Below are 16,570 nucleotides of genomic sequence, written 5' to 3' on the forward strand. Positions count from 1 at the left end.
TTCCAATGGCACGTTGTGTTAGCTAATCCAAGTTTATAATTTTTTTAAAGGCTAATTGATCTTTAGAAAACCTGTTTGCAATTATGTTAGCACAGCTGCAAACTGTTGTTCTGATTAAAGAAGCAATAAAACTGGCCTACTTTAGACTAGTTGAGGGTCTGGAGCATCAGTATTTGTGGATTCGATAACAGGCTCAAAATGGCCAGAACCAAAGCAGTTTCTTCTGAAACTCGTCAGTCTATTCTTGTTCTGAGAAATGAAGGCTATTCCATGCGAGAAATTAAAAGAAACTGAAGATCCCGTACAACGCTGTGTACTACTCCCTTCATAGAACAGCACAAACTGGCTCTAACCAGAATAGAAAGAGGAGTGGGAGGCCCGGTGCACAACTGAGCAAGAGGACAAGTACATTAGAGTGTCTAGTTTGAGAAACAGACGCCTCAAAAGTCCTCAACTGACAGCTTCATTAAATAGTACCTGAAAAACACCAGTCTCAATGTCAACAGTGAAGAGGCGACTCTGGGATGCTGGCCTTCTAGGCAGAGTTGCAAAGAAAAAGCCATATCTCAGACTGGCCAATGAAAAGAAAAGATTAAGATGGGCAAAATAACACAGACACTGGATAGCGGAACTCTGCCCAGAATGCCAGCATCCCGGAGTCGCCTCTTCACTGTTGACGTTAAGACTGGTGTTTTGCTATGTAGATATTTCATTAAAAAAAATACATTAAAAAATGTATTATAAAATAAAAAATCTGCCATTTCCAGCTACAATAGTCATTTACAACATTACCAATGTCTCAATGTATCTCTGATAAATTTGATGTTATTTTAAAATGGACAAAAAAATTGCTTTTCTTACAAAAACAAGGAAATGTATAAGTGACCCCAAACTTTTCAACAGTATTGTATGTGTATGTATCTTCAGTAGTCAAACGTGATGAGTAGATCTTCTCTCGGGTGACATTTCTAATGGTGGCCCTAGTGAATATATCTGTCTTGAGTCAATCATGTACTAAGTGTGTGTGTGTGTGTGTGTGTGTGTGTTACATTCTGTTTGGAGACATTCCTCTTTATGCACAAAGAAAGATTTTATTCACCTTCAACCCTGTACTTGAATCTCCTGGAATTGCATTTAGTATTACGATGATGATGATGGCGGTCTTGGTGGTGATGATGATTACAATGATGAAGAAAACCTCAAAATACATTTCTCTAAACCTTGGCACAAACAGAAGGGTAGTATTACATGACAGCTACTCTCCTCTGAAGCTATGGTACATAGTATCTTAAACGTGTGCCAAAATATGAGACTGCTGTCATAATCCCTTTAAAAACCCTGCTGTTGTCACGCTGTACTTATATCAACTTTCGGTCTTCATGAAGATGTTTTACTTGATAGTCTGTAAAGATAATTAATCTTACATATGTCTTTCATTTTAGATTCGATGATATGTATTATTTTTATTCTGAATGAATGGATATGTTATTAATACATAATTATTATTTAACTTGGATGTATAAGATGAAATACCCTATGAACATGTATGTATTACAGAGTATGTTTGTAATATAACATGTGGGTGGCAGGTATGCTAGTGGTTAAGAGCATTGGGCCAGTAACCGAAAGGTCACTGATTCAAATGCCCGAGCTGACTAGGTGAAAAATCTACCAACGTGCCCTTGAGCAAGACACTTAACCCTAATTGTTCCTGTAAGTCGCTCTGGATAAGAGCGTCTGCTAAAATGAGATCGTGACCTTGTAGGTCAGAGTTCAGTCTGAAGCGTCATTCCAAACCAGTACATCACCTCTGACCCGGTGATGTCACTGGTATTTATTCACAATATGTACCGTATAGCAGTTTTTGTCAGAGTTGATATTTATTATCCTTATACTGCGGGGTCTGTCTGTGAATGGGAGGTGAATTGCATTGGGCAGGCTTTTGTTCCAGCCTAGCACTAACACACCTGATTCAACATATCAACCTCTCACCAAGACTTTAATAAGCTGTATCAGGTGTACTAATGCTGATATGTAACTTACTAAGCATGCACACCCAATGGCTCTCCAGGACCAGGATTGACCACCCCTGGCTTGGGGAGTGTGTGGGGTCTGGGTTAAACCAAGTATGGCTCTCTGTTTTTAAAGTTTATGACTGCTTGTATGTATTACATTCCTCTGACCCAGATGCTATTGTAACAGTTGTTGCACTTTGACTAGATTAAGTTAAGAGACACCAGACTGCAAGTAATAACGTCATCACAGTAAAAGGGAACGGCAATGGTAGTCTATTTGTCTCTCTTCCTGCTCTCTTCCTCTTTCTCTGACTCTCTCCCTCTCTCTGTGAGGATGGGATACTGATCCAAGCACTATGAAACTGACATGTCTGTGGGAACTGAAAGACTGAAAGATTGTAATACAGTTTGACGTGATTTGACTGAAGCAATACATTTGGCTACTTTGCGTGTTAAGTGACTTGGTAGACTTTGGGGGTCTTGAAAAGTGCTTAAAATAAAATGTATTATTATGTGTTTGTTTCTTATGACACTGGAGAGCTATGTGCATTAGAGCTAATAATGTACCATGCCAGGTAGGTGAGTGCATTTCACTGCTCCCCGCATCACCACAAATCTCTGTTTTAACTAGTCATAAATGTTTATATACAGTAGAGATCATGTTTTGAGATTGTGAGGCTTATAGCCAGAAATTCAAACACAGTCTAATTCTAGTCAGTGGTAATATCTTACATTTGAGTCATTTAGCAGACACTCTTACCCAAAGCAAATTACAGGAGCAATTAGGGTTAAGTGCCTTGCTCCAGGGCACATTTAAATATTATTCACCTTATCAGCTTTGAACCAGCAAGCTTTAGGTTACTGGCCCAATGCTCTAACCACTAGGCTACCTGCAACCCAACTTTTCCAATAATTACTACTAATAATTCATAATTAATTTCATGATGACTGAAAACACAACCGTGGGATGAACGAGTGACACATTTCCAGACAAGAGCGGTCCATTTAAAATGAATGATTTCTTCCCTTGCCCTGCAAGCCTCAACTCGACAGACGTCATGAACGTCATCAGAAGGCCCGAGGCGAGAGGGTCTTTAAAGTGTTTGGAATGCAACCATTGAAAACAAAGTGACATGGCAGGCTGTTTAGCTCGTGCATTTGCTTTCTTTGGATTTGTAGCTACATCTCATTATTGTAATCCTTATTTGAATATTCGATGCGGGTTGTTGACGTAAACTGAGTGTATTAATTGGAGAGAGTTTCTATGCACTTTAGCCTCATTCTATGCATGCACATAGCCATATCCAGACAACTCCGATATTAAGTGTTTTTTCTCAAAGTTGCCGGGATGTCACATGACCTACTTATGTCAGTACACTCGTAACAACTTAAGCATTAGGGAACTTCTATTTGATTAAATAAACCTCACCTTGCAAATAAGCTATTCATTTAGTTGTTTACCAAGTTCGACACTCTCATTGACCTCCATACAAAAAGTAATTGCTTGGTGGGCCAAACAACGAAAACAAACGACACCTGCTGGATGGAGACTGAGTTTCCTCTGAGTTGGGCCTCCCTCTTCCGGTGCAATCGGGTGCCCCCTCTTACAAAACCTAATACCGTCTCTATGGCAGGAACTGATCAATGGACTGACCAAATGGCAGGCACTAATGGGCGTTTCCTGATATCAAGGAACGCCCATATGAAGAAACTCCCTGAATTACGCCATATTTAAAAAAATACCAAAACAAATTGACAATGAAAGGGAAAGGCGATTAACGAAACAGAATAATAACGTTTAAAGAGTCATATCCTGGTTGAGGCAGGGATTTTCATTCCGCTGTATGAATGAATTAGCTAGCTAACGTTATATTTCTGTAGTATTCTTTGACTTGTATCGAGGTCGAGGAACGGTTTGCCTGATTGATGGTTATCTAGCTAGCTAACCAGCTAGCCAACTCGCTTATTTGCTTCGACAGAGATTGTTGTTAAAACATATGGCTCATTGCGTGGAATGGGCATATTATTTCAAGCTGACAAGTAAACTCTCTGTCTTGTTAGCAAACCTCATGCGGATGTTCATACTCCTAGCTAAGTTGGCTGGCTAGCTAGAGAGTCTGTTCACTAACGTTAGCGCTTGCTAGCAAGAGACGGCTATCATGAGTTGGTTCAGCTCTACCGAGCTGTCAAGCTTTGCCAAACAAGCTTTGACAACAGCTCAGAAATCCATCGACCGAGTTCTTGACATTAAAGAAGACGAACGGGGCGACACAGTGGTAATGCCTTATGGCGGTAGGTGAAGTAACGTTAGCTAATGTTATAGCATATCGGTGTACTGCTGTCATTGGTTGATTTGTGATTTAATATTACACAACCATTTGCGTTTGAGCATTATTTCTGAATTGATGTGATTACCAATGAAAGTGAAACACTAACTAGTCATCGTGATAAGGAAACCATGATGAGCCAGTGTCTAATTTACCCAATAAAATAAATATTAAATATGCTTTGGTGTCTGACTTATATGCCCTTATCTTCTGGTAATTTACCAACAAGGGCTACAACCTGTTTTCCCGTTAGCTCTACCAGGGAAGATGCCATTGAGCGGTGGATGGGGGTTGACACAATGGGAATCTCCTCCTCCTCAACTCTCCCTCTGTCATCTGAGGCCATCACGACCCCTGTCACCCGCACGGTTGTGGATGAAACAGAAAACTTCTTCAATGCTTTTCTGCCCCCAGGAGAACTGCAGGGTGTCATGAATACCCAGATTGTATCTGTGCCACCCACCAAGTCCCACAGGCGGCTACAGGAGAAGGATGAGGAGAACAGGGAGACTATGGTTAAGGACGATATGGACCCTCACAAGCCAGGGATGAAGGAAACAACAGACTGGAAGACCAGGAAGCTGATGAGAACCAGGCTGTCCTGACTGAGTTCAAAAGTCAATGGTCTTCCTCAGAAATCGTCCTCGTTCAGACACCAGACCCTCCAGTCTTGGCTCAGGGTGATGCTCATAATGACACTGACAGTCCACTAATCAGTGAGAGCTGGGTAGAATCAACTGTAGAGGATACAACTTGCTGTTCCTCAGGATGCACAAACAGAACGACCATTTACTCCCTCAGACACCCAACCTGATGATGTTGTTGACACTTCTGAACGCCCCAGCAACACTGAACTGGAGTCCCTCTTCGACTTTTTCCCTACCACACCCCCTAAGGAAATCCTATTGGAGCCCAAAGACCCCAAAGTGGAGGACAGACAGAGTGAAGCACCCTCCCCGAAATCAGTGGACAGACAGAGCAACACCCCCTCCCCTCCTGTCAGCGCATTCTCCTCAGGCACCTCCACCACTATTGACATAGAGGTTTTGGACCATGAAAGTGTGCAGAGTGAGAGCTCGGCCAGTTCCAGGCAAGAGACTACAGAGGCCAAGGCAGGCCTCCACCTGATGCAGGGCTCCTTCCAGCTGCTCTCAGCCTCTGCCTGTGGGGACTTCTCCCGCCTGGAGGACTACGCCAAGCTGACCGAGCGCTGCGGATCCTCCTCCAATGCCTTTGACCGCATCGACTCGTTCAGCATGCAGCCTCTGGACAGCCGCAGTGTCAGTGAAGTCAACTCTGACGATGAGATCCCAGGGAGCCGGACGCTGACGTCTGTCACCGCAGGACCCATGCCCTCACCTCCTGTCATAGTTGCAACCCCCGCACAGGTACGGAAGGAGGACAAACAGGAAGAGGAGGGGCTAACAGAAGCAATGAAGGATCAGTCTCTGGATAAGACTGAGATGGAGGAGAGTGGTCGCAGTGCCACGCCTGTTAACGGCGAGAAGCCTGAGGACGTAGAGGAACAGCAGCCCCCACCAATAACAGAGGAGAAAAGAGGAGTGTCAACTTGTCAGATTCTAGACCTTCAAAAGGTAATACAGCGGTCCACAACATGACCTTTGCAACTTGAAACATCACTTTTTAAAAACAGTGTGTGTTGTGTGAATGTGCATGGGTTTGTGTGACTTTAAATACCGACTCATAGAGAGCAGAATCGTGGCACTGTTGGGCAGTCATGTTCATATACCAAAATACAGTGCATTCGGAAAGTATTCAGACCCCTTCCCTTTTTCTACATGTTGTTACGTTACAGCCCTGTTCTAAATTGGAATAAATAATTTAAAAAAATCCTCATTAATATACACACAATACCCCATAATGACAAAGTGAAAACAGGTATATAGGCATTTTTGCAAATGTATAAAAAAACAAAACCTTAATAACATAAGTATTGACCCTTTGCTATGAGACTTGAGCTCAGGTGCTTCCTGTTTCCATTGATCATCCTTGAGATGTTTCTACAACTTGATTGGAGACCACCTATGGTAAATTCAATTGATTGGACATGATTTGTAAAGGCACACATCTGTCTATATCCGGTCCCACAGTTGACAGTGCATGTCAGAGCAAAAACCAAGCCATGGAAGGAAGGAATTGTCCGTAGAGCTCCGAGACAGGATTGTGTCGAGGCACAGATCTGGGGAAGGGTACCAAAAAATGTCTGCAGCATTGAAGCTCCCGAAGAACACATTGGCCTCCATCATTCTTAAATGGAAGAAGTTTGGAACCACCAAGACTCTTCCTACAGCTGGCTGGCTGCCAGGCCAAACTGAACAATCGGGGGAGAAAGACCTTGGTCAGGGTGGTGACAAAGAACCCGATGGTCACTCAGACAGAGCTCCAGAATTCCTCTGTGGAGATGAGAGAAACTTCCAGAAGGACAACCATCTCTGCACCACTCCACCAATCAGGCCTTTATGGTAGAGTGGCCAGATGGATGCCGCTCCTCAGTATAAGTCACATGACAGCCCACTTGGAGTTTTCCTAAAGGACTATCAGACCATGAGGAAACAAGATTATCTGGTCTGATAAAACCAAGGTTTAACTCTGGCCTGAATGCCAAGCGTCACATCTGGAGGAAACCTGTCACCATTCCTACGGTGAAGCATGGTGGTGGCAGCATTGTGCTGTGGGGACGTTTTTCAGCGGCAGGGACTGGGAGACTAGTCATAATCAAGGGAAAGGTTAATGGAGCAAAATAAAGAGAGATCCTTGATATAAATCTGCTCCAGAGAGCTCAGGACCTTCCAACAGGACAAAGACCCTATGCACATAGCCAAGACAACGCAAGAGTGGCTTGGGGACAAAACTCTCTGAATGTCCTTGAGTGGCCCTGCCAGAGCCCGGACTTGAACCCGATCTAACATCTTGAGAGACCTGAAAATAGCTGTGTAGCGACGCTCCCCATACAACCTGACAGTGCTTGAGAGGATCTGCAGAGAAGAATAGGAGAAACCCCCAAATACAGGTGTGCCAAGCGTCATACCCAAGAAGACTCCAGGCTGTAATCGCTGCCAAATGTGCTTCAACAACATACTGAGTAAAGGGTCTGAACACTTATGTAAATGTAATATTTCATATTTTTTGGTTTATACATAAAAAAATAAAATGTTTTTGCTTTGCCATTATGGGGTGTTGTGTGTAGTAGATTGCTGAGAAATCCAGTTTAGAATAAGGCTGGAACATAACAAAATGTGGAAAAAGTCAAGGGGTCTGAATACTTTCCGAATGCACTGTAAATGGTCCCTGTGGGGTTGCTCCACCTCAAAGCACAAGAAAGGATTTTGGTACCCATCTCAGATTGTTCATTAATTGTTTCTGTTAGAAACGGATTGGATTGGCATTCCTGCAAAACAATTTTGTTGAAATATGATTTGATCAAATTGGACCAAACTTATTTTTTCTAACAATGAGTTAGACAAGGAATCTGACGACATGGTCAAAAGCCATGCATGGACACCCCCCCCACGCTAATCCCACCCCAACAATGAGTACAAATGATCAGTTCTCTATATTTTACATGGACAAGTGGTATGGAGCTGTGGCTCGGAGTATTGTTTCTTCATCCTATGTAATGTATTCTCGGAATTTGATGATGTTTTATTTTTCCTCTGTTCAGATAAATGTCATTGAAGTTGTTTGGTATATGTCCCATCCTACGTCCTGATATTACCAGGTTTTGACCAGTAGATGGTGCTGTTCCAGGTGATGTTAAATGGATTGGCCGAGTTCACCCCAATTACAAAATTAAATTGGTTTCCATACCCTGTAAGCAGTTTATGGACAAGGTATGACAGCAATCCATGCTTTGGGTTTGTTGTCATCAATAAGCACAATCATTGAGTTACACAATACATTTTTATGTATGTAAATTATAATATACTATAGGTACCATTGCCTTGCATTGGATTTATGGTACAAATGCTAGAAAGTTAGTATTTGAAACAGTAGACAACAAAACGAAAGAATGGATTGCTCTCGTACCTTGTCCATTAACTGCTTACAGGGTAAGGAAACCAATATGTGATTTTGTAATTTGGGTGAACAAGGCCTATCCCTTTAACATCATCTGGAACACCACCATCTAGTGGTCAGAACCTGATAATATCAGGATGTAGGATGGGCCATAAACCTAACAACTTCAAAGACTAATTTATCTGAAGGGGGAAAAAACATATTCACTGAGGATACATTACATAGGATGAAGAAACAATACTCAACCATGGCTCCATACTACTTGTCAGACATAGAAAACTGATACTCTATACTCACTGTTGAGGTGGGATTGGTGTGAGGGATCAGTGGGTGGCTTTGGACCTTTTCTTTGGATTCCCCATGTCTTACTCATTGTTAGGAAAACGTTTGGTCCAAATGAAATGTTAGGTACTATATTTATTGAATATTATTATATGAATCCTTATCCTTTCATTTAAAGTGGACAATTAGCTTAATTTCTCAGAGATAAAAGTATATTTCAACCAAATAATGTTGCAGGAATGCTAATCTTAGCTGTTTCTAACTACAGACACGATTTTGGAACAATCTGAGATGGGTGTCATGGCTTGCTGAAATGACATGGATTGACCCTGTCGACAAGAAGCATTCCCCAAACCATCATGTATTAAACAGTGTGCTCCTCTATTTGAAAAACATTCTTGGTGGAAACTGAAAATTACGTTGTCCTTTGAAAGCAAGTCTAGAAACAAGGTACACTATCAGTTTATGCATTCACTGAGTGCATTTCCTGTGAAATTCCTATGTGGACTTTTTTGTAGGTAATTGATGAGCTGTCAAGCTGCCTTGAGAAGAGGGAGTTACAGCTGCTGTCAATCAGCAAAGGCAAGGCAAGGCTAGAGGAAGAGTGTGACAACCTTAAAGAGTGCGTATAAAGATCTTGACATTGGGTAAAATCCAGGTCTGAAAATGCCATGTAAGAGCAGAAAGGAGCATTCTCTAAACTCACCAATGGAAATATACTGAAAGAAAATATAAACACAACATGTAAAGTGTTGGTCCCATGTTTCATGAGCTGAAATAAAAGATCACAGAAATTCTCCATAAGCACAAAAAGCTTTTTGCTCAAATTCTGTGCACAATCTGTTTATATCCCTGTAAGTGAGCATTTCTTCTTTGTCAAGATAATCCATCCACTTGACAGGTGTGACATATCAAGAAGCTGATTAAACAGCATGATCATAACACAGGTGCACCCTGTGTAGGGACAATAAAAGGCCACTCTAAATTTAGCAGTTTTGTCACACAACACAATGCCACAGATGTCTCAAGTTTTTAGGGAGTGTGTAATTGGCATGCTGACTGCAGCAATGTCCACCAGAGCTGTTGCCAAATAATTTTATGTTAATTTCTCTACCATAAGCCGCCTCCAATGTTGTTTTGGAGAATTTATCAGTACGTCCAACCGGCCTCACAACCGCATACCACGTGTAACCGTGCCAGCCGAGGACATCCACATCCGGCTTCTTCACCTCTGGGATCATCTCAGACTAGCCACCCGGACAGCTGATGAAATTGTGGGTTTGCACAAACAAAGAATTTCAGCACAAATTGTCAGAAACGATCTCAGGAACGTTCATCTGAGTCTTGGCCTGACTAGTTCGGCGTCGTAACCGTCTTCCGTGGGCAAATGCTCACATACTTCTCCAACATGGCCACTGGAGAAGTATGCTCTTCACGGATGATTCCCGGTTTCAACTGTACCGGACAGATTGCGTGTATGGCATTGTGTGGGCGAGCAGTTTGCTGATGTCAACATTGTGAACAGAGTGCTGCATGGTGGCGGACAACGAACACAATTGCATTTTATCAATGGCAATTTCAATGCAGCGATACCGTGATGAGATCCTGAGGCCCATTGTCGTGCCATTCATCCGCCGCCATCACCTCTTGTTTCAGCGTGATATTGCATGGCCCCATGTCGCAAGGATCTGTACACAATTCTTGGAAGCTGAAAATGTCCCAGTTCTTCCATGGCCTGCATACTCACCAGACATGTCACCCATTGAGCATGTTTGGGATGCTCTGGATTGACGTGTACGACAGCGTGTTCCAGATCCAATATCCAACAGCTTTGCACCGCCATTGAAGAAGAGTGGAACAACAGCAACAGTCTGATCAACTCTATTCGAAGGAGATGTGTTCCATGGCCCTGCATGAGGCAAGTAGTTGACAGACCAGATACTGTTTTTCTGATCCACGCCCCTACTTCAAAAAAAAAAAAATCTGACCAACAGATGCGTATCTGTATTCCCAGAGAAACCTATAGATTAGGGCCTAGTTATTTTATTTCCATTGACTGATTTCCTTATATGAGCTGTAACATTTTGCATTTTGTGTTTTATATTTTTGTTCAGTTGCATGGTCTATATTAGAATAGCCTAAAGAAACTTAATTGTTTGTCGGCGAATTTTTGTCCTCTTGGTTTTGTCTATGGGAAGGTATGTATGGTGTTTGGATAAGGATGGTCCTTTGTGAGACTGAGGGGTCTCTGTGTGTGTCGCAGCGAGGTGATTGGTCTTAAGGAGGAGAGTTCCAGTGTTCAGTCTCTGAAGGAGGAGTTCACCCAGCACATCGCAGACACAGAGAGGAAAGCCCAGCTAGCGTGCAAGGAGAGAGACATTGCCAAGACGGTAAAACACAAGCTAAGAACTATCACACTGCCCAATAACCAATTTTAAGATCATTGAGTCATCTAACTGAACATTAGTGACAATGCAAAAAAAAGCCTTCTTCAAGCATCGTCTCAAGTCTTTTTACTGTTATGTTTCCTCCATAGGAGATTAAGGGGATGAGGGAAGAGCTGTCCACCAGACTGAACTCCAACGAGACTATGGAGATCATCAGAGAGAAGGAGAAGCAGATCCGCGGACTGCTGGAGGAGGGTGAGAAGCTGTCCAAGCAGCAGCTGCAGCACTCCAACATCATCAAGAAGCTGCGTGTGAAGAACAAAGAGAGTGAGACTAAAATCACCAAACAGAACAAGATGCTTAAAGAGCAGGAGGAAGAGCTCAAAACCTACAACAGGTCAGGGGAAATATATTTAACATTTTAGAATTTTATAGAAAAGTTGCAATACTTTTTTGGGCATCAGAAGTGTGTCCTGACCTTGAAAGCCCATTAGTATCTAACCATGCCGGGCTGTGTGTGTGTGTCTCCAGCTTTTTGATGGGAAGGAGGAGGTGGAGAAGCAGCACAGGGACAACATTAACAAGCTGAACATAGTGGTGGAGCGCCAGGAGAAGGGCATGACCAAACTCCAGAATGACTCAGAGGAGCTCCAGGAAAACAATAAGAGCCTGCAGGCTGCCCTCGACAACTCCTTCAAGTAAGAATACATACTTCACACTTACTTGTAAAGTAATAATAACTCTACTTTTCCAACTCCTGCTTCAGATGTGCTTGTCATTTAGAGATCCCACAAAGACACAACATTCTGATGGGTAAAGACGGTCACAGAAGCACCAACTCATATTTCCAAGCCATGTAGTGACATGGTGGGGTGTATGTGATCTCAGGGAGCTGGCAGGGCTGCACAAAGCCAAGGCCAGCCATGCCAGCGAGGCCCAGGAAGCTGCTTTGAGCAGGGAAACCCAGGCCAAGGAGGAGCTGGCTATGACCCTGGTGGAGGCCCGCATGCAGCAGGATGCTTTGGTCAACCAGGTGGCTGATCTGCAGCTGGCTCTGCAGAGGGCTGAACAGCAGCAGGCCAGGAAAGAAGACTACCTGAGGGAGGAGATCAGTGACCTGCAGCTGGTAGGAGACACTCACACAGGCCTGTTTTCCTCATTACTTCTTTGGAGTTGACTGTAAGGCCCAGCCATGCTTGTGTGTTAGGGGTCAAAGGTTACACACTGATGTGTTTACGGTGGTCTTTAGAGACTGCAGGGGGAGGAGACCAGGACCCAGGAGCTGAGTCAGATGTGTTACCTCAGCAACACAGCCCTTGCTCAGACAGATCGAGAACCTGCAGGCCTCGCTGGTTGGCCAGACGGCATCATGGGAGAAACTAGAGAAGAACATTTCAGATCGACTAGGTGAGAACAGAACCTCTGAAGTCACAATTTACTTTAGTTTGTAACAAGAGCTTTCTACATCTTGTCAGGACCACAGATTGCTCCTATTTTTAGATAAAGGTTTAATTCCTTTAACCTCCCACCCTTTAACTCAACAGCCGAGGCACAGGCCCAGCTGGCTGTTGCTGTGGAAAAGGAGTGCACGGCAACTGAGGAGCTTTTGGCCATTAAGGCCCAGCTGGTCTCACTGGAGTCCCAGAATTCCCTGCTTCTTCAGGAGAAAGGGCGTCTCCATGGTCAGCTGGACACAGAAAAGACCAGGCTGGAGAAACTGGAGGATGACAGGTACTGGAGGGCTTTTAACACAGGCTCGGTGAGACACAGTAGGAAGTTGCCTTCACTTAGTGCTTTCAGAAAGTATTCCCACCCCATGACTTTTTCCACATTTTGTTGTGTTATAGCCTGAATTTAAAATGGATAAAAAATTCACTTGCCTACAGACAATACCCTATAATGTCAAATAGGAATTATGTTATGGGAATTGTTTTACACTTAATTGAAAAGCTGAAATGTCTTGAGTCAGTAAGTATTCTACCGCTTTGTTATGGAAAGCCTAAATAAGTTCAGGAGTATTTTTTTTTTTAACAAGTCACAAAATAAGGCGCATTGACTCACTGTGTTCAATAGTGTTTAACATGATTTTTGAATCTCTACCACGTCTGTACCCCACACATAAAATTATCTGTAAGGTCACTCAGTTGAGCAGTGAATTTCAAACACCGATTCAACCACAAAGACCCGGGAGGTTTTCCAATGCTTTGCAAAAGGCACCTTTTGGTAGATGGGTCAAAATACAAAAAGCAGACATAGAAAATCCCTTCGAGTATGGTGAAGTTATTAATTCAACTGTGGATGGGTGTATCAATACACCCAGTCACTACAAAGATACAAGTGTCCTTCCTAACTCAGTAACCGAAGAGGAAGGAAACCGCTCAGGCATTTCACTATGAGGCCAATGGTGACTTTAAAACAGTTGCAGTGGTCTAAAGTACAGTGCCTTGCGAAAGTATTCGGCCCCCTTGAACTTTTCGACCTTTTGCCAGATTCCAGGCTTCAAACATAAAGATATAAAACTGTAATTTTTTGTGAAGAATCAACAACAAGTGGGACACAATCATGAGGTGGAACGAAATTTATTGGATATTTCAAACTTTTTTAACAAATAAAAAAACTGAAAAATTGGCCGTGCAAAATTATTCAGCCCCTTTACTTTCAGTGCAGCAAACTCTCTCCAGAAGTTCAGTGAGGATCTCTGAATGATCCAATGTTGACCTAAATGACTAATGATGATAAATATGGTGTAGGGAGCATGTGGAGCTGGAGAATCTGAGGGGAGAGCGCACTCGAACACAGGAGGAGGCCAAGAAGGACAAGGTATGTTTCTTCCCCTGCCCTACTTACCCTGCAGTAATGTAACAACACTCTTCACACCTCCTCATAGCCTGTTTTCTTCCTAGGTTTCATTCCTTTCTAGGGAGTTTTCCTAGCCACCATGCTTCTACATCTGCCTTGCTTGCTGTTTGGGGTTTTAAACTGAGTTTCTGTACAGCACTTTGTGACATCTGTTGATGTAAAAAGTGCTTCATAAATACAGTTGATTTGATTTAACCTCCTCTGTTCCTCCCACCAGCTACTCCTGACCAATCAGCTGGAGATGGAAAAAATGAAGGTGGAGCAAGAGAGGAAGAAACGCTACCTAGCACACCTCAAGGAAAAGGTAGATCTATTTATTGAGTTCTGTTTTATATCAATGACCAACCTTGTGTGTCTGTTCTTAAATCAGTCTGTGTGGAGTGAAAATGACATGCTGTTTCTGTCATTAGGAGCGGAAGTCATTGGTTCAGTCTGTGGGTGAGCCCCCAGCCTCATCTACCCCCTCCCTGTCCCGTTCCAGCTCCATCAGTGCAGTAGACCACACCGGCCTGCACTCCTCCTCCTCCCAGTTACTCACCACCGCCACACCGTTTACCCTTTCACACCCAGCCAACCTCCCATTTTTTGCCCAGTATTAGGGATGGTTACCTCAGTGAAATAAATAGGGAACTTATGGCAAAGGGACAAATCTGAGCTAGTTTGTATATTTGGCTCGCTTGAGGTTGGATGGTTAACAAGAGAGACATGTTTTGTATTTCATCAGGAGGACTCTCTGGATCAGTCGTTGGGGACGATGACCATGTCCATGTCTTTGAGTGGGACCAACCTGTATGAGGCGGCTCGGCTCAGTGGAGGCTCCAGCATCATAGAGAACCTGCAGTCCCAGCTTAAACTCAGAGAGGGAGAGAGCGCAGCTACAGGTACCAGCTGCCTGCCTGACACTGCTTCAACATTGCTTTGAGGACTACCACTGGAAGTGTGTCCTACATGCATTTTTTCAAATGCCTTCTAGTTTTCGATGAAGTGTCTGATTTACAAATATACTTTCTGAAGGTTGTTGAAAAACTGCTTGCCAGGATCTTTCTTACCTCTTTTTTTCCTCTTTCATTCTTTCCCTCTTTCGCTCTCTTGCCTGCCCCCTCAGCTGTAGATCTCTAGTCTGGAGAGGACTCGCTCTTCCATGGCGGAGGAGATGGTCAGATTGACCAATCAGAATGAGGAGATGGAGGACAGTGTGAAGGAGATCTCCACACTGAAAGTGCAACTTCAGGTGAGGAGAGGATTAATTCATAGAAGTACCACTTAGACAGTTTAATCATATTAGGGTAAATCCCTGTTGTGATTATTTAGCTTAAATACAAGATGTTAGTTGTGAAAACTAACATCTCGCAAGATGAGTTGCTGGACAGAGCTTTATAACCATCTAGTCACAGATAAGGAAACATCCACTAGAGTTAGCCCTCTTGAGACTATAGATCTAGTTTTGTCCTCTGAGCCTGTGTTGTGTGACGGACTGTGTTGTAGGAGCTGGAGCAGAGACACAACACCATCCTCCAGATGTATGGAGAGAAGGCTGAGGAGGCAGAGGAGCTGAGACTCGACCTGGAGGACATCAAGAACATGTACAAAACCCAGATTGATGAACTGCTCAAAAACCAGAAATGGGCTGATCTATCTATTTGACTTCCATGCAATAGACACAGATACAAAAAACACATTTTTGTAGAAGTACGTTCACTGTAAAGGATGGGAAAAGAAGAGTTCATGCTTTTATTTCTGATTACAGAATAGGCAATTTTTTTGGTACATTCCATCGCTGTCTTTAAATAAAAAAAGGGATTTGAGGATCTGTGATTATCTTATTGTTTTAATGATCCAAATCGAACTATTTAAGAGGGAAATTATGAGAATGTGGGTAAAAAATCTATATCTTAACATGTACAGATATGAAAGATAGTCACAATTTAAGATTGTACAATCATAATTTAATAGTCACTTTGCATTGATTCAAAACCAAACAACCTGTTAGGCAGATTGCTTTAGATATCACTGTCCTTTATTGTGATCGGCTGGCTGTGTGTGTGAGAGAGATGGACTATCACGTTATATTGACCGTTTTTATCTTCTATCCTAATTGGCATCATATGTTTCTGAATACTTCACGTCTTACATCAGGTTGGAGGAACAGAAAGGGTAGTAAAGATAGTATTTATTGCTTGCTTGCATTTTTCTTCAGAGGTATTATGTGTAGAGAACCAAACTGTGCCCTTGGTGTCACTGTATATGGCTGGACTAGGAAATCTGTTGAATTGAAGTTATGTTGTGTTGAAAGGCAAGGCAAAGGTAACCTGCAGATATCTCAGAAGAGGCATTTTCCTTGTAATTAAAAAAGAAAGCTATGATTTCATATCGTGTAAACATGAATAATGATACAATGGATGTTTGCACGAAAATGTTGTCTTTCCCTTAATTGTTTAACGTTGGACAAGAAAACCAGCTGTTATGCTATTCGAATTGATCGGAAAGAAAGTATTGCAGTGGTATGTATGTATGTCGTCACTCTACAAGATTTCTCACAGATCACATGTGGCATAGACATGAACGTGTTTATTTGCAAGATGCTTAAATATTACTATTTGGGGTTTAACATTAATAAATAAATACAATGTATTGGGATGGGTGATGATTCATTGTTGATATA

The 16,570-nt window shown here is 42.7% G+C and overlaps 1 pseudogene across 1 annotated transcript; it reads left to right on the forward strand.

The window, feature by feature from the left end:
* Positions 1 to 3,715: 3,715 nt before the first annotated feature.
* Positions 3,716 to 15,716, forward strand: LOC106583041 (TATA element modulatory factor-like; annotated as a pseudogene). The gene is made up of 15 exons (XR_014382139.1): positions 3,716 to 4,325; positions 4,596 to 5,937; positions 9,181 to 9,284; positions 10,926 to 11,052; positions 11,199 to 11,443; positions 11,577 to 11,747; positions 11,938 to 12,175; positions 12,299 to 12,456; positions 12,594 to 12,780; positions 13,800 to 13,869; positions 14,126 to 14,212; positions 14,319 to 14,437; positions 14,608 to 14,789; positions 15,014 to 15,139; positions 15,394 to 15,716. The product of XR_014382139.1 is annotated as a TATA element modulatory factor-like (transcript).
* Positions 15,717 to 16,570: the final 854 nt, after the last annotated feature.

The sequence above is a fragment of the Salmo salar genome, chromosome 22 (genome assembly GCF_965601325.2).
Source record: "Salmo salar chromosome 22, fSalSal1, whole genome shotgun sequence".
NCBI lineage: Eukaryota > Metazoa > Chordata > Actinopteri > Salmoniformes > Salmonidae > Salmo > Salmo salar.